Raw genomic sequence first — 19,223 nt, forward strand, 5'->3', positions numbered from 1 at the left:
TACAGAGAAGGATAACTACAAAGCTCTTGAGGGGTGATGGAGTTAATGTCATGAATTTATTCCTCAAGGTTCCTGTGAAAGATGTGTCCTGTGGACATTCCTGGGGTGTGTGAGCAGATCTTACATGATAAATCCACTCTAACATTCCTATCTCTCTAAGCCTCTGGATCCCCTCATCTACATTATACCAGGGCAGTTCTGGCATTTTGACCTCAGTAACATCAGCCACCTTTTGATCCATATTTCAGCCAACCATCCAAATAAACTGTTAATGCCATTTCTAAACCCTCAAGCTACAATATGGGATGCAGAATCTCAGCTTAATGGGCCCATATCAATAAATTCAGCTTGATCCAATCATATTCCTTCCACCATTATCCCACACCCTTAATATTGATTCCCACACATATTCCCCTGATTTCTGTTTATATAGATTAGGAAACTCAGGCTGTTCTTTTGGAGTATAGCATACCTCCTCATGTGTCACACTTTGTACCTCACCTTTCAGAGCCTATTGGGACTTTAGTCTAGTTACAGATCTTGAAGAAAAGAGGGGTGGGGGGAGTGGGTCATGAAAAGAAATAGAAATGTCCTTCAAGTCAATTACCTTAGGGCATTTTGTTGCTGTTTCACTTGGTGAAACAAGATTAGTCCCTCCAAGACAGTAGAATGAGGGCTGTTTTCCCAAGGGAGGTGGTTACAGGGTTAGCAGGCAGTGATTGTGTCTCATTAGATGGAGGTTTGATGGCTGACTCCTCTGAACAGACCGTAGGCTGGGAGGATAGTTCTCAAGGTAGGCAAGAGGTTGGGAAGCTCTTAACTCAGGGAATTCTATTACAGATTTATCTAGTAAAGGCTCAGCAGATTTCAGGGATCCTGTCTCCCATTGCCATCATTGTCAAGCCATATATCACCATCCCCTATTTCAGGACCCCATTCTTTTCCAATCAAAGTCCTTACTTTAACAGCAGATATCCTGCAAGGTTGAGATTTTAATTTGCATTGTAAATCTTCTACTCACATAATGAGGCTTTCAGAGATCTCAAGTCTGTGACCACTAGGAAATAAGATTCTTTCAGGGCACACATGGAAATTTTGTATTATTCACATGGTGCTGAAGTTTCAAATTTAAAGACTTCAGGTCATCCTTTTCCCTCATCACTGTGTCCAAGTTTCTAACAACAATCAGCCAACATCATTATATCTCTTAATTCCACAAAACTCTGTAAAGGTGTCAAAACATTATCACCATTCACTGCCCTCCCTCCTACATAGGACACGACTCCCAGGGGTGTAAATATCCCTGGCAACATGGGACAGAAAGCTTGGGATAAGCCAGGACCCAGCATCAAGAGACTGAGAAAGACTTCTTGACCAAAAGAGGGAGGAGAGAAATGAAACTAAGTTTCAGTGGTGGACACATTTCAAACAGAGTCAAGAGGTTATCCTGGAATTATTTTTGTGCATTATATATGTACTCCTTTTTAGTTTATCGTATATTGGAGTGGCTAGAGGGACTTGAAACTGTTGAGCTGTGTTCCAGTAGCCTAGATTCTTGAAGATGATTGTATAAAGATATAACATTTTCAATGTGACTGTGTCATTATGAAAACCTTGTATCTGATGCTCCTTATACCTGGGGTATGGACAGATGAGTAAAAGAATATGGATAATAAATAAATAATAGGGGGATGAAGGGTAAAATAAATTGGGTAGATGGAAATGCTAGTGGTCAAGAAAAGGGAGTGGTAAGGTGTATAGTATGTCTGAGTTTTTTCTTTTTACTTATTTTTCTGGAATGATGCAAATGTTCTGAAAAATGGTCAGGGTTATGAATACACAATATGTAATGATATTGTGAGCCATCGATTGTACGCCATGTATAGAATTATGAGTGTGAAGATTTCTCAGTTAAAAAAAAACAAACAGAAACTGCCAAGAAAGATCAAAACTGAAAAAAAAAATTATCACCCAGAGCCTTGCCTTGTATAAGTGTACAATTAGCAGAATCTAATGGTGATATTTTGAGTATATCATTTGTTAACACACCCCATGGACTGTCGGTGCCATCTTGATTATTGGAAACAGAGTCATTAGTGCCTGAGTCTAGTCAGAATAGAAAATGAATTGTAAAAACCCATTTTTAAGATTCTGTTTCTCAAGAACCACTGCTGGTACCAAGCTGTATTAGTCAGGGTTCTCTAGAGAAACAGAAACAATAGGAGAGAGTTGTAAATATGAGATTTCTAAAGGTGTCTCATGCAACTGTAGGAATAGAAGGGTCCAAAATTCATAGGGCAGGCCATGAAGCTGGTGGCTCTGATGAAGATTCTGGATGAACTGCACAAGAGAGTCTCACTGGTTGAAGAAACAGTGAAAAGAATCTTTCTTCATCCTTAAAAGCCCTAAACTGACTGGATTATCTTATTATAGGAGACATGCCTCTGTTGATTGCAGATGTATCAGTCACAGATGCAAACAATTGACTGATTTAATACACCAGCCTTCTGGTTTATCAGTCAACCATGAACTATCCTTGCAGCAATGGCCAGGCCAGCGCTTGCCTGGCCAGACAACTGGGCATAATCACTTGGCCAAGTTGACACCAGAACGTGTCACAATAACCATCTGTATTTTTTTTATTTTTATCATTGCCATATATTGCTCTTTGGATTAATAAAAAGACATTTAACAGTTCCAGGCAGAGAGATATTCAGATAAGCTGGGCTCTGAACTGGACTTCCTGGGGTTCTAGGATCCCAGTAACAACTGACTAACTGCACAAGCTACAGGTCACATTGAGGCAAGTTATACAATACTTGATTATTTGAAAGCAAAAATGTAAAAGATGCAAGAGGTCAGTGATATTACACTTCTCTAATATTTTGACTAACAGTGTAATTCATGGATAACTACTGGCTTAACGTAATTTTAATATAAGGTGTGAAGGTAGTAGGATTATTTTCATTGCATATATCCTAGACAATATAATATGGTTTAGGAAAATCAGGGAACTTTTCTTCGGTATCAAAATCTGATATGCTTTCCTCAAAGGAAAATGCTTGGTTTCAAGGCACAATTAAAATGAACTGTGTTCAATTCCCAGTGCTTGCCCATACAAAAGAAAAAAAAATGAACAGTGAAAAATATCTGGTGATATTTGGGGCCAAAAAAAATCAAGGGTTACAGTCAAAATAATTCTTTTGGGGTACAGTTTAATGTGAAAAATATTTTTCTAGTCAATTTATATTACTTCATGAAAATAGATCTCCAGTTACAAAGTCATGTTCCTTGCAATATCACCTTAAGTTACAACACCCTAAAAATGGGTTTGGAACTATAATTTCACCATGAACTTTCTTTGAGTCAAAAGAAAGGCCTACAGTGTAGTTTGCATGAAAATGACATACCCACTCACTCATTCCTTTTTGTGAGTCAAGTAAAAGGGCTCCATGTAATAGAGATCTGAAAGCATTTTGCAGCTGTAGAAAAGGGTGTATTTTAAAGCATATGCTTATTGAACATGATAGATTCAACTTGGCATAAGATAAATAGAGAGGAGTTCAGGATATCATTGCAATTTAGTTGTAGTTTGTTCATCAAGACAGCTCTTCATAACCTCTCACAAGTTAATTTTCTATCATTTCCTAACTGGATTACATGTTTCATGTACTATTCTTAAAAGGCAGGGAGAAAATCACCAACTTCAGAAATAGACTTAATATAGAGAATCTAACAGTTAGATGCTAAAAAAATCAGCAGAAATAAAAAAGTGTGCCATAAAATAGTGATAAATCCACTATTTATTTATACAATGTTACTTAAAACATCCTAATAATATATATTTTTACTTCTTTTTGGAGAATATAGGTACATTATAACTGTAAGGGAACAGATTAGTGTATTATATTAGAGTCACTAACATTTTATTTTTAGTCTATTTCAACCATATTGATATAAAATCATTTTTCCAGTTTAACAGTGTTCTGTCAATTAATGTATTTCTTCCTCTCTTTTTCTAAAACAAAGTCTCACTTTATTTGTTCCCTATGAATTTTGGAAAACTTCTTTTCACTAGAAGCCAACAAAAAAAAATCAGTATTTATCTATTTGGTACATCCACTTGTAAAGCACTGTACTAAGTTCCATGAGTTGCTGACTTATTTTTGAATAGCCTCAAGGCTTCTGTGGGAAAGATGCTATGGAAAATCCATCTCAGTCTTGTTCATGCATCTTGTCACATAAGCACTTAAGCAACCAATGATTGAAGGTGGCAGAAGAAACCAAGAGTCACCATAAAAGGAACACAGCCATTTAAATTAAGTGGAATTTGATTCCACCAAAGATTTCTCTCCACTTACCAATAGTGTCTGTTCCCATATATCATATTAACATATTTGTAGGTCATTCTTTACTGGATATTTGCAATATCTCACAATAAAATGCATTTTAAAATGTCTATCAACTTAAAGTGGAAATGTCAATTTTGCAAAATATGAAAGATAGCATGATGTTGATGAAAATGATGTACAAAACCATTTAAGTCACATCCAAAGCTATTAATAATTAAGGATTTTCTACAGTACTAGTTAACAGAAGAAAATAAAATAAGTATGTATGTTTAATCCTGTTTGATTAACTTGAGATTCTGCGAAGTTGTATATTTCACCATATTTGGGAACTTTTCAGCCATTATTCCTTCAAATAATTTTTCCACCCCATTCTCTCATCTTACCTTCTGAAATTGCAATTACAGGCATACCTTGCTTTATTGTGCTTCACCTTATTATGCTTTGCAGATATTATGTTTTTTTTTACAAATTGAAGGTTTGTGGTAACCCTGCATCACACAAATCTATCAGCACCATTTTTCCAACAGCATATGCTCACTTATGTCCTTGAGTCACATTTTGGTAATTCTCACAATATTTCATTCTTTTTTTCATTATTCTTATATATGTTGTGGTGATCTGTGATAATTGATCTTTGATGTTACTATTGCAATTGTTTGGGGGTGCCAGAAGCCACACTCATAGAGACGGCAAGCTTAATCGATAAATGTAATGTCTGTTCTGACTGCTCCACCAACCAGCCATTCTGCCATTTCACTTCCTCTCCTGAGGTGTCCCTATTCCCTGAGACACAATAATATTGAAATTAAGTCAATTAAAAACCCTACAATGGCCTCTAAGTGTTCAAGTGAAAGGAGGAGCCACATGTCCCTCACTTTATGTTAAAAAATAGAAATGATTAAGTTTAGTGAGGAAGGCATGTCAAAAGGAGAGAAAGGCCAAAAGCTAGGTCTCCTGTGACAGTTAGTCAAGTTGTGAATGCAAATGAAAAGTTCTTGTAGGAAGGTGAAAGTATTACTCCAGTGAACATATGAATGATAAGAAAGCAAAACAGCCTCTTGCTGATATAAAGAAAGTTTGGGTGGTCTAAATAGAAAATAAAGCCAGCCACAACATTCACTTAAGCCAAAACCTAATCCAGAGCAAAGTCCTAACTCCCTTCAATTCTATGAGGGCTGAGAGAAATAAGGAAGTTGTAGGAGAAAAGTTTGAAGCCAGCAGAGGTTGGTTCATGAGATTTAAGGAAAGAAGTTGGCTCCATAACTAAAAGTGCAAGGTGAAACAGCAAGTCTGATGTAGAAACTGCAATAAGTTATCCAGAAGATTTAGCTAAAATCTTTGATGAAAGTGGTCACACTAAATAACAGATTTTCAATGTAGACAAAACAGCCTTCTATTGAAAGGTGCCATCTGGTACTTTCATAGCTAGAGAGGAGAAGGCAATGGCTGGCTTCAAAGCTTCAAAGGACAAGCTCTTGTTAGAGGCTAGTGCAGCTGGTAATTTTAACTTTAACTAGATATCAGCAAGCAAGGTGAAGCTTTCTCTCTGAAGCCTGTGGCATTCTGGGGTTTACTGTGGTGATCTTTGGGTCCTTGGCTTTTCCATCACACAGCATATATATGATGGCATCTTCTCCTTTCTCCTCTGATTTCCACTGACCTTCAGTTTCTACTCCAGTGGATTAGATTAGGAGATTTCCCTCATTGCTCTAGGCATTTCCTTTGTTGATTGTAGATGTAATAAAAAATAGATGCAATCAACTGACTAATTATTTAAATCCATGAAATACTCTTACAGTAACAATCATCCTTGTGCTTACTTTACCAAATAACTAGACACCATAACCTAGCCAAATTTACAAATTAACCATCACACTAACCAACTCTCACTTTGATGCAGTCCCTGAATATTGGCTCTCTCTTGAATAGGATATTTCTATAATGCCAAAAATTTGTATTTGGTCTCTCCCTATCTACCAAGATTTGGCTTTGTTATTTCCTCTCTGGTCTTCCCTCCTGTCCAATTATACTGACATAGCATGGGAGACAGCTTCTGATATGACACCCAGAGATCCCTGCTTCCTGGCACTCGTACCTTCATGTAATCCTCTCCCCTTGTGTGAGGGCTGTATCTAGTGACTTGCTTCTAATAAATAGAATCCTGCAAAAGTTTTGGAATATCACTTCTTGATTAGGTTAAAATCATTTGTGGTGTCCATATTCCTAGTAGACTTTCTCTGTTGCCATCTCAGCTTCTAAGCCAGTTTGATGAAGCAAGCTGCTATGTTAGAGAGATCCACATGGCAAGGAACTGAGGGTGGCCTCCAGCCAATACACATCAAGAAACTGAAACCCTCAGTCTAACAGTCAATGAAGCACTGAATCCCACAAAGAACAATGTGAGCTTGAAAGCAGATCCTTCCTCAATCAGACCTAGAGATGATGATAGCCATGCTGACCTTTGTTAAATCCTGCAAGAAACCCTGAAGTACTGTTGTGGGGGGGCACTGAAAGAGAGACCACACAATTCAAACCTGCAAGCCAATTGGGAGTCTTTATTAGCCAACTGGTGACTGCCTTGGAAACGTCCAAAATGGGAGATTCAGAGAGCAGCCCCCAGAGGTTTTCAAGGTGTGCTTATAAAGGCTAAAATCATGTTGTGGTTTTGCAGTTGCTAGCAAGCAAGAATAATCATAGAAGCAAAAAAAATGCCATTAGCTGTTGCCAAAATACATCCCGTTCCCTCAGCTCTCTAACATTCATTATTGTTTAACTCTTGGGGATATTCTGCCCCAGTGTTGTGGGGACTTTCCCTGCTTGGGCCTGATTGATTGCTCCTGGCCCTCCACATTCCCCACTGGTTTTATGAGAGAATCAAATCATTGTTTCTTCATTTTGATTATAAATCTGTTGATATTGGGTTCCAAGGACTAATAATTTAACAGTTTGTATTTTTCTTTGCACGTATGAGGTTAGACAGTTGATTGCACAGGGTCCAAATATTAAGCCTAATAATATGAGAATTCGGGGCCCTGCTACAGTGGACAAGAGCGTGGTTAACCATGCAGGAAAATAAGTTTTCATACCAGTTGGTTTCAGATTTTTCAGCATTCTTCCTGCTCTTGTAACTTGCTACAGACTAGGGATAGACTATTTCTAATTATTCCAGAATAATTGGCATAGCAGGTCTCTCTGAGGGCCATGCATAACCCTCCTTGTTTCAGAAATAGGAAGTCTAAGCCTCCGCAGTTTTGGAGGACGACCTCGGCCAGTGAATTTAGGGAGTTTTCCAAATGACTGATGAAATTTTCTAATCCATTAAGATCCAGATCAACTTATTTGCTAAGGGTTTTAAAATTTTGGTCCCTGGTGATAAGGGCTGAAGTTCCAACTGCAGTTGATCCTGCGATGCCCAGTCCAACAAGGAGGGGCACCAAGATTGGGGCTCGGTTGGCCCAATAAGTGATTTCTAAATGTTCCCTACCTCCTTCCCCAGAATATTAATATACTTAGTGGATAATGTGAACTAAGATACAAAATTCCTCCTTGACTGTCATTATTGGGGGAGTTATACAGAGGGTAATACCGGATGTGCAGGCAAACTAAGAACCATCAGGGACTACAAGGAGGCGGTCCCATCCACCCAGAGTTGAAGTTAAATTGTCCTTTAGTGACATGATGAGACTGCAGGAATCAATATAGGGGGATCTGGCTAGATTAAAATCCTCAGAATAAATACAGGTTCCCTGCCCTTGGAGGTCTCCTAGGGTGAGTTTCAGTTCCTGTCCCCACCTGCATAGGTGTTGGCCTTGTGCCTCTTGGACTGAGAGGTTCTGATATGGGGATCCATGAGGCCTAGGGAGATATTAGCTCCTATTCCTATGTAATAAGGGGTTCAGGGTTTAAGCAAAGCCAACAGACTTCAGTAACAAGCAGATTGGTTTTATTCATGAACTGGAAAACTGAATTTAACATGTCGAGCAGGGGGTTTTTAGGGGAGGGGGAGGAATTTATTTGGGAGTTTGGGGTAGCATAGGCTTTTGAGCTTGAGCCTATCAGAGGCAGGACCCCAAGTCTGGGGGGCTGTGCCAGTTTTATGCCAGGGTTGAGGGCTCGATTGGGTCCTATGAGATCGTCTGTTTTATGGGGAAGGAAGCTTTGATTTGTGAAAATGGTGCCTGGGTTGTAACCCAAGACATATAACCTCAATCCCCAAGTTTTTCCACCCACCCAGGTTTGGCTATGCCAGGAAGGGATAGTGATAATCATTGGGTTACAGGCACCTTGGGTACAACTGTTGCGGTTATGGGCTAGTGCCCTTGTTAAGGCTATGAATGGGTCTCAGTTAGTCCATTCTGCGATTGTTTCACAACCCCAGTTGGCACAATAATATTGGCCTTTCCCTTGGCAGTTTAAATTTCCCTCCACAAGACAGGCATAGTATTGGGTATGCCATAAGCTTTTTTCTTGGTGGGGGGTAGTATACACATATCTGATCATGTTACCATAACTCCCCTTCCCTAGGTGTCCAAACAGTTGGCAAAGATCAAAGTGGAGGGTTGGTTGTGAGGGAGTGGTGGTTGTAGCCATCACAATTCCATACACCATTTTAGTGAGTTTCCAGGTATAGTTTATAACCTGGTGAGGGTTTTTTCTCGCAACCCCTGCCAGGGATATCAAGAGGACCCAGAGGGATTTCTGGAAAGTCTTATCTTTAGTGGATCCTTGGTTCGCTGGATGGTCCATTTTTCAGGGATCTGGTCCAGGGCAGCCTTTTTTATCTGGGTGTGATGAATCCAGTGCTGTTTTCCTGCAACTTTCACTGTCGTTGGAGTTGAGAGGATCACTCGCATGGGTCCCTTCCACTGGGCCTCCAAGGTGGCTGGCTGAAGCTTCTTTATCCAGACTAGGTCTCTGAGCTATATCTGAAATAGATCTTTTTTAGGGGCAGGATTTGTCGGTCCTGGATGGGCTGCCTTCACCAGTTCCCGATTTTGCTGGGTGGTAGATTGCAGGGCCTATAATGATTTTAGAAGAGAATGATTATTTAATTCAGCTATTTTTTCTTCTCCCAATTTAGGGATTAGTGGAGATGGTCATTGAACATGATTTCATATGGGGTAATTCCCTTAACATAAGGAGTACATCTAGTTTTTAGGAGGGCAAATGGAAGGAGACTCACCCAGTTTTCTCCAGTCTCAAGTTTTAGTTTATTTAAAGTTTCCTTTATTGTTTTATTCATTCTTTCAACTTGCCCTGAACTCTGTGGCCTATAAATACAATGCTATTTCCATTTGATATTTAATATTTTGCTAACAATTGGGTAACTTGGGTGATGAATGCCGGCCCTTTGTTGGACCCCACTGCAGTCAGGAGGCCAAATCAAGGGACAATTTCAGAAACTAGTTTTTTTACTACTATTTGTGCTGTCTTGGTTCTGGTAGGAAATGCCTCAGTCCATCCAAAGAAGGTGTCAGTGAAGACTAACAGGTATTTGTATCCATACGGACCTGGTAATATTTCCGTGAAGTCTATTTCCCACTGTTCTCCTGGGACTTGTCCCCTCAGCCTAGTTCCTTGGGGTATTTCTTTCCCTTGGCCGGAATTTACCTGGGCACAGATGTGGCATCTGGACAATACCTGCTGGGCTTGTTGTTGCAATCAGGGAATGTAGTAATCTCTCTGTAAGAGTTCAGTTAGTTTTGTACTGCCCACATGTGTAATTTGGTGAACCTGGGTGACCAGATTTTTCCCCAGATGCTCTGGCACTAGAATTCTCCCATCCAGGAGAATTTTCCAACTGTCCGGATCTGTTTTAGTGCCCAGAGTTTCACCCATTCTAATTTCTTCCCCAGTATATTTTGGAGGGTTCAGCAGCACTTGCCCTGGTAAAACAGGAAGTATCTGCAGCGTCCCCACTGGTTTTTGGGCAATCTCTTTTGCTGTTTTATCAGCCAGGACATATTCTCTGGCAATTTGAGTTCTGGCAATCTGATGTCCTTTGCAATGTATAATGGCTGCCCTTTTTGGCAACCAGATAGCCTCTAGCAAGGCAAGTATTTCTGGTATATTTTTTATTTCCTTTCCTCCCGATGTCAAAAGTCCCCACTCCTAATATAGTGCCCCATGGACATGTGCAGTTGCGAAGGCATATCCGCTGTCCATGTAGATGTTGACAACCTTTCCTTTTCCCCACCTTAGAGCCTGGGTCAGAGCTATTAGTTCAGCCTTCTGGGCCAAAATCCCATGTCCTAGGGCCTGAGCCCAGATGACCCGGTCCACAGTTACCATTACTGCCCCCACATACCTGATTCCCTCTGAGACATAACTGCTCCCATCTGTATATAGTTCTTCATCAGGACTTGGCCAGGGGTTGTCAGTGAGATCAGCCCTCAGGTTCATGAGAGATTGCAAGATCTCGTGACAGTCATGGATGGGCTTGGACAGGTCATCATTCAGAAGCAAGGTGGTGGGGTTAAGAGCCACTGTTTTTAGGAAGTGGATTCTTGGGGGACCCAGTAGCAATACCTGATACTGGGTGTCATGGTTAGGGACAGGTGTCAACTTGGCCAAGTTGTGGTACCTGTTCATCTGATTGGGCAAGTGCTGGCCTGTCTGTTGCAATGAGGACATTTCATAGGATTAGGTCATGATCACATCAGCTACATCCACAGCTGATTCCATTTGTAATCAGCCAAAGGGGAGTGTCTTCTGCAATTAGTGATGCTAAATGCAATCATGGGAAGCCTTTTAAGGAGGACTCAGAGGAGACAGGTGCCATTCCTGCTTTGGCTGGTGAGCCTCTCCTGTGGAGTTCATCCAGGCCATCCATTGGAGTCATCGGCTTTGCAGCCTGCCCTGTGGATTTTGGACTCTGCATTCCTACGGTCACGTGAGACACTTTCATAAATTTTATATTTGCAAGTGTTCCCTGTTGATTCTGTTTCTCTAGAGAACCCTAACTAATACATCTTGGTACCAGGAATGGTTCTTAAGGAACAGAATCTTAAAAATGGGTTTTTATGAATGGTTTTCTACTCTGACTGGGCTCAGAGACACTAAGGACTCTGATTCCTGTAATCAGAATGACACTCCCAATCCATGGACTGAGTTGGCAAAGGAGATAGTCAAAATATCATCATTCAATTCTCCTAATGCTCCGCTTGTACGAAGCCAGACTCTGGGGGATAATGTTTTTGACACCTTTACAGAGTTTTGTAGAAATAAGAGTTATAGAGATGTTGGTTGGTTGTTGTTAGATACACTGTCTACATTAAAGGGTGAAAGGGATGGGCTTAAGGCTTCAAACAAGAAGCTTAAGTGCCGTCTGAAAGATGTAGAGGTTTCTATGAGTATCCTGAAGGAAAATTTTATTTCCTGTAGCCGTAGACTTGAGATCTCTGAAAATCAGACTCAGAATCTTATTGTTAGAGTAGCAACTTTACAACGTAAACTGAAATCTCAGTCTTGCATGGTGTCTGCCGTTAAAGTGAGGGCATTGATTAGAAAGGAGTGGGACCCTGAAAAATGGGATGGTGACATATGGATTGATAATGATGTTGGGGTGAGGTTGAAACCCTAGACCATGCTGAGCCTTCTTTAGATAACCCTGTAATAGTCTGCCCTGAGGACATAGCCGCCCCACCTCCAGCCTGCCTTGAGAAATTGGCCACCCAACCTCCTCCTGAAGGGATTAGCCCTAGAGTTATTAATCCTGTTTCACCAGATGAAAATGCAAATGAAAGCCTTGAAACAAATGGCTTGGAAGATATTTCTAATTCTTTTCATGACCCACCCCCACCACCCCTCATTTCTTCTAGACCTATAACTAGACTAAAGTCCCAACAGGCCCCTAAAGGTGAGGTACAAAGTATCACACATGAGGAGGTATGTTATACTCCAAAAGAACTGTGTGAGTTTTCCAATTTATATAGACAGAAATCAGGGGAATATGTGTGGCAATGGATTTTAAGAGTGTGGGATAATGGTGGGAGGAATATAAGGCTGGATCAGGTTGAATTTATTGATATGGGCCCACTAAGCAGAGATTCTGCATTCAATGTTTTAGCTAGAGCAGTTAGAAAAGGTGTTAACAGCTTGTTTGGATGGTTGGTTGAAACATGGATCAAAAGGTGGCCAACATTACCTGAGGTTGAAATGCCAGAACTGCCCTGGTATAATGTAGATGAGGGGATCCAGAGGCTTAGAGAGATTGGGATGTTAGAGTGGATTTATCATGAAAAGCCTGCTCTTACACCCCAGGAATGTCCAGAGGATGCACCTTTTACCAGAACAGTGAGAAATAAGTTTGTGAGACTAGCACCATCATCCCTCAAGAGCTCTGTGGTTGCACTTCTCTGTAGGTCAGATATTACTGTAGGAACTGCTGTCACTGAGTTGGAATCCTTAAACACAATGAGGATGACAGGATCCTGAGTTGGCAGAAGCCAGGTGGCAGCACTTAATCACCAAAGACAGGGTAGACGCGGCTATTATAATAGACAACAAACTCAAAGGAGGCATCAAAATTATATGACACGCAGAGATTTGTGGCATTGGCTAGTAAATCATGGGGTGCCTAGAAATACAATAGAAGGGCAGTCTACTAAATTCTTGTTGGAGCTGTATAAACAAAAGAGTTCTAGGTCAAGGGAACAGAAGTCTAACCTGAATTACAAAAACACAGAGTCACGGCCCCTTAAACAATTTCCAGACTTGAAACAGTTTACAGACCCTGAGCCCCTTGAATGAAGGGGAGGCCAGGTCCCTATGGGGGAGAAACCTGTTACACTGCCACAAATTTATACTGTTAACCTTCCTCTAAGTCTTCCCCAAGGAGACCGACGGCCTTTTACCAGGGTAACTGTGCATTGGGGAAAAGGAAATGATCAGATATTTTGGGGATTATTAGACACTGGTTCAGAAGTGACATTAATTCCAGGGGACCCAAAACGTCACTCTGGACCACCAGTCAGAGTGGGGGCTTATGGAGGCCAGGTGATCAATGGAGTTTTAGCTCAGGTCCATCTCACAGTGGGTCCAGTGGGCCCCCGGACCCATCCCAGTTCCGGAATGTATACTTGGCATAGAAATACTGAGCAACTGGCAGAATCCCCACGTTTGTTCTCTAACTCATGCAGTGAGGGCTATTATGGTGGGAAAGGCCAAGTGGAAGCCACTAGAACTGCCCCTACCAAGCAAAATAGTAAATCAAAAGCAATACCGTATTCCTGGAGGGATTGCAGAGATTACTGCCACTCTTAAGGACTTGAAAGATGCAGGGGTGGTGATTCCTACCACATCCCCATTCAACTCTCCTATTTGGCCTGTGCAGAAAACAGATGGGTCTTGGAGAATGACAGTGGATTATCGTAAACTCAACCAGGTGGTAACTCCAATTGCAGCTTCTGTTCCAGATGTAGTATCATTGCTTGAGCAAATCAATACATCCCCTGGTAACTGGTATGCAGCTATTGATCTGGCAAATGCTTTTTTCTCAATAGCTATTAGTAAGGACCACCAGAAACAGTTTGCTTTCAGCTGGCAAGGTCAGCAATATACTTTCACTGTCCTACCTCAAGGGTATATCAACTCTCCAGCCCTATGTCATAATCTTGTTCGCAGAGACCTTGATCGTTTCTCCCTCCCACAAGACATCACACTGGTCCATTATATTGATGATATCATGTTGATTGGACCTAGTGAGCAAGAAGTAGCAACTACTCTAGATTTACTGATAAGGCATTTGCGTGTCAGAGGATGGGAGATAAATCCAACAAAAATACAGGGGCCTTCCACCTCAGTAAAATTTTTAGGTGTCCAGTGGTGTGGGGCATGTCGAGATATCCCTTCTAAGGTGAAGGATAAATTGCTGCATCTGGCCCCTCCCACATCCAAAAAAGAGGCACAACGCCTAGTTGGTCTTTTTGGATTTTGGCGACAACATATTCCTCATTTGGGTGTGCTACTCCGGCCCATTTATCGAGTGACCAGAAAAGCTGCTAATTTTGAGTGGGGACCTGAACAAGAGAGGCTCTGCAACAGGTCCAGGCTGCTGTGCAAGCTGCTCTGCCACTTGGGCCATATGATCCAGCAGATCCAATGGTGCTGGAAGTGTCAGTGGCAAATAGAGATGCTGTCTGGAGCCTTTGGCAGGCCCCTATAGGAGAATCACAACACAGACCCTTAGGATTTTGGAGCAAAGCCTTACCATCTGCTGCAGATAACTACTCTCCTTTTGAGAAACAGCTTTTGGCCTGCTACTGGGCCTTAGTAGAGACTGAACGCTTAACCATGGGCCACCAAGTTACCATGAGACCTGAGTTGCCTATCATGAGTTGGGTGTTGTCTGACCCACCAAGCCATAAAGTTGGGCGTGCACAGCAGCACTCTATTGTAAAGTGGAAATGGTATATACGAGATAGAGCCAGAGCAGGTCCTGAAGGCACAAGTAAGTTACATGAAGAAGTGGCACAAATGCCCATGGTTTCCACTCCTGCTGCCACATTACCTTCTCTTTCCCAGACCAGAGCTATGGCCTCTTGGGGAGTTCCTTACAGTGAATTGACTGAGGAAGAGAAAACTCGGGCCTGGTTTACAGACGGTTCAGCATGATATGCAGGTACCACCTGAAAGTGGACAGCTGCAGCATTACAACCCCTTTCTGGGGTGTCCTTGAAGGACAGTGGTGAGGGGAAATCCTCCCAGTGGGCAGAACTTCGAGCAGTGCACCTGGTTGTTCATTTTGCTTGGAAGGAAAACTGGCCAGAGGTGCGTTTGTATACTGACTCATGGGCTGTTGCTAATGGTTTGGCTGGATGGTCAAGGACTTGGAAAGACCATAATTGGAAAATTGGTGACAAAGAGGTCTGGGGAAGAAGTACGTGGATAGACCTTTCTGAGTGGGCTAAAAACATGAAGATATTTGTGTCCCATGTGAATGCACACCAGAGGGTGACTTCAGCAGAGGAAGATTTTAATAATCAAGTGGATAAGATGACCCGTTCTATGGATACCAGTCAGCCTCTTTCCCCAGAAACTCCTGTTATTGCCCAATGGGCTCATGAACAAAGTGGTCATGGTGGTAGGGATGGAGGTTATGCATGGGCTCAGCAACATGGACTTCCACTCACCAAGGCTGACCTGGCTACAGCCACTGCTGAGTGCCCAATCTGCCAGCAGCAGAGACCCACACTCAGCCCCCAATATGGCATCATTCCCCGAGGTGACCAGCCAGCTACATGGTGGCAGGTTGATTACATTGGACCACTCCCTTCATGGAAGGGGCAGCGATTTGTTTTAACTGGAATAGACACATACTCTGGATATGGGTTTGCTTTCCCTGCATGCAATGCTTCTGCCAAAACTACTATCCGTGGGCTTATAGAATGCCTTATCCATTGTCATGGTATTCCACATCGCATTGCTTCAGATCAAGGAACACACTTCACAGCAAATGAAGTGCGAGAATGGGCACATGCTCATGGAATTCTCTGGTCTTACCATGTTCCCCATCATCCAGAAGCAGCTGGATTGATAGAACGGTGGAATGGCCTTTTGAAAACTCAATTACGGTGCCAACTAGGTGGCAAAAACTTGAAAGGCTGGGGTAATGTTCTCCAGGAAGCTGTGTATGCTCTGAATCAGCGTCTGCTGTATGGTGCTGTTTCTCCCATAGCCAGGATCCAAGGGTCCAGGAACCAAGGGGTGGAAATGGGTGTGGTGCCACTCACTATTACTCCTAGTGATCCACTAGGAAAATTTTTGCTTCCTGTCCCTGCTACCCTGAGTTCTGCTGGTCTACAGGTTTTAGTTCCAAAATGGGGTGTGCTTTCTCCAGAGAAACAACAGTGATACCACTGAACTGGAAGTTAAGATTGCCACCTGGTCACTTTGGGCTACTTATGCCTCTGGATCAACACACCAAGAAGGGGATTACATTATTGTCTGGGGTAATTGACCCTGACTATCAGAAGGAAGTAGGACTGCAACTACATAATGGAGGTAAAGAAGAGTTCTCTTGGAATATAGAAGATCCCCTGGGGCGTCTATTAGTACTACCATGCCCTGTGATTAAAATCAATGGAAAACTGCAACAACACAATTCAGGCAGGACCACTAGTGGCTCTGAGACTTCAGGAATAAAGGTTTGGGTCACCCCACCAGGCAAAGAACCACGGCCAGCTGAAGTGCTTGCTGAGGGGAAAGGGAACATGGAATGGGTAGTGGAAGAAGGTAGTGATAAATATGAACTTCGACCACGTGATCAGTTACTGAAACGAGGACTATAATGCTGTTTTGTTCATGTTATACTATTTAAGTTGTAAGATATCAAGTTTAAGAATGAATGTTGCCCAAGGATTTGCACGCTATTCTGGAGAGATTTAATATGTTTCCAGTTATATGCAGGACAGTTGAGTATTGTCAGGTAAAAGAAAAAATGTGTGTTTATTTGTTTTCATTTGGAAATTAAGTATGGTCTAAGGTGATATATATATATATATATATATGTGCCAAGTTGACAAGGGGTGGTCTGTCATGGTTAGGGACAGTTGTCAACTTGGCCAAGTTGTGGTACCTGTTCATCTGATTGGGCAAGTGCTGGCCTGTCTGTTGCAATGAGGACATTTCATAGGATTAGGTCATGATCACATCAGCTACATCCACAGCTGATTCCATTTGTAATCAGCCAAAGGGGAGTGTCTTCTGCAATTAGTGATGCTAAATGCAATCATGGGAAGCCTTTTAAGGAGGACTCAGAGGAGACAGGTGCCATTCCTGCTTTGGCTGGTGAGCCTCTCCTGTGGAGTTCATCCAGGCCATCCATCGGAGTCATCGGCTTTGCAGCCTGCCCTGTGGATTTTGGACTCTGCGTTCCTACGGTCACGTGAGACACTTTCATAAATTTTATATTTGCAAGTGTTCCCTGTTGATTCTGTTTCTCTAGAGAACCCTAACTAATACACTGGGTTATCCAGACATTTAAGAGCCACCTCTCAGATGGGCTCCTTGCTAATGTTTCTACTGAATCTGGGGTCACTATGTGTAAGTCCTGTCCCACAGTTAATTTGGATGCTTCTTTTACTAAAATGGCAGTGGTGGAAATGACTCGGAGGCTGCTTGGCCACCCGGCCACCATATAGTCTAGTCTTTTAGACAGGTAGGCAACTGGCCTTTTCCATGGTCCTAGCATTTGGGTGAGGACTCCTTTTGCTATTCCTTGGATTTCAGCGATGTGTAGTTGAAAAGGTTTGGACAGGTCAGGCAAGGTTAAGGCAGGGGACTCACAAGCTCCTGTTTCAGCATTTTAAAAGCTTTTTGCTCAGCCTCAGTCTAGGTTAGAGCTTCCTCCTTTCCCCTTGTGCTAGTATACAGGGGTTTTGCTATCTATGCAAACCCAGGAATCCAGAGCCGGCAATATCCAACTACTCTTAACTCCCACACCTGCCTTTTCATTTTCAGTTGGGGTATTTTTAGCATAACTTCAACCCTATGAGAAGACAGAGCTCTTTTCCCCCCTTCTAATTCATACCCTAAGAATGTTGCTGAACTGGTGCAGAGATGGGTCTTTTTGGCTGAGACCCAATAGCCCAACTGGGCTAGTTCCTGTAACAAGTTTTTGGTTGCCTTTTTGCAGTCTGACAGATTATTAGCTGCCAGTAAGAGGTCATCCACATATTGTAGTAGGGTTATTTCTGGATGCTCTTGTCTAAAACAAGCCAGATCCTGGCTTCTGGCCTCATCGAACAAGGTGGGAGAAATTTTGAAACCCTGCAGCAACCAAGTCCAGGTTGATTGTCCAGAGAACGCCCACTCTGGGTCAGTTGATTCAAAAGCAAAGATGGGTTGACTTACCATGGACAGGGGAAGTGAAAAGAAGGCATCCTTTAAGTCCAGAACTGTGTAGACCTGCTGGCTGGGAGGTAACAGGCTCAAGAGTGTATATGGGTTAGGCACAGTGGGGTGAATGGTTTCACTTCTTTTGTTTACCTCTTGGAGATCTTGTACTGGCTGGAAATTGTCAGTCCCGGGTTTTTGGATGGGGAAAAGGAGGGTGTTCCAGGCCAAATGGCAGGGGACTAGAATACCTGCCTCCAGGAGTCTTTTGATATGGACTACAATGCCTTTTTTAGCCTTTAAGCTTATTGGGTATTGTCAGACTCTGATTGGGGTGGTGGTGCTAGTCAGCTAGACAACAATGGGGGGGCTGATGTGTGGCTAATGCTGGTAGGTTAGTTTTTGCCCATACACCTGGTATTTTTCTTTAAATTCCTGAAAATATGGGCCTGGGACCAGCAGCTCCATTTCTGCAGTAAGTAAATACTCTTCCAATAAGGGGCAAGTGAGGAGGATTGCCGAGGGGGTTGTAATGAAGGAGAGCTCATCCAAATCATTTTTGAAAGAGATGGTGGCTTGTAATTTTTGGAGAAGGTCTCTCCCCAAAAAGGGGTATGGACACACTCTGGCATTATAAGAAATGAGTGCGTAACAGTTTCTTCTCCAAGGTTAGTGATCCTAGTCTTTGTCCATGGATAAGACTTTGTCTTTCCCATTGCTCCTATATGGGGATTTTTTCCTTAGATATGGGCCCTTCTGCTTGCTGGAGAATGGAGAAGGTCCCCCCAGTATCCACAAGATACTTGCTCCCAATTTCTAGGGTGACCTTGGGCTCCCGGGGGCTAAACAGAATGGAGCCTCAGCCCCATCAATTCACCTCTTCAACTAGAATGGGGGCCGGTTTCAGTCCTTTAAGTCCTCTTTTAGGGCATTCATTTTTCCAATGTCCATTCTCTTTGCAGTAGGCACGTTGGTTTGCACCTAGGCCCAACCTTTTTCCTTAGTTTCCCTTTCTTTTATCAATGGTTTCCCACC

Source organism: Tamandua tetradactyla, chromosome 21 (assembly GCF_023851605.1).
Source record: "Tamandua tetradactyla isolate mTamTet1 chromosome 21, mTamTet1.pri, whole genome shotgun sequence".
NCBI lineage: Eukaryota > Metazoa > Chordata > Mammalia > Pilosa > Myrmecophagidae > Tamandua > Tamandua tetradactyla.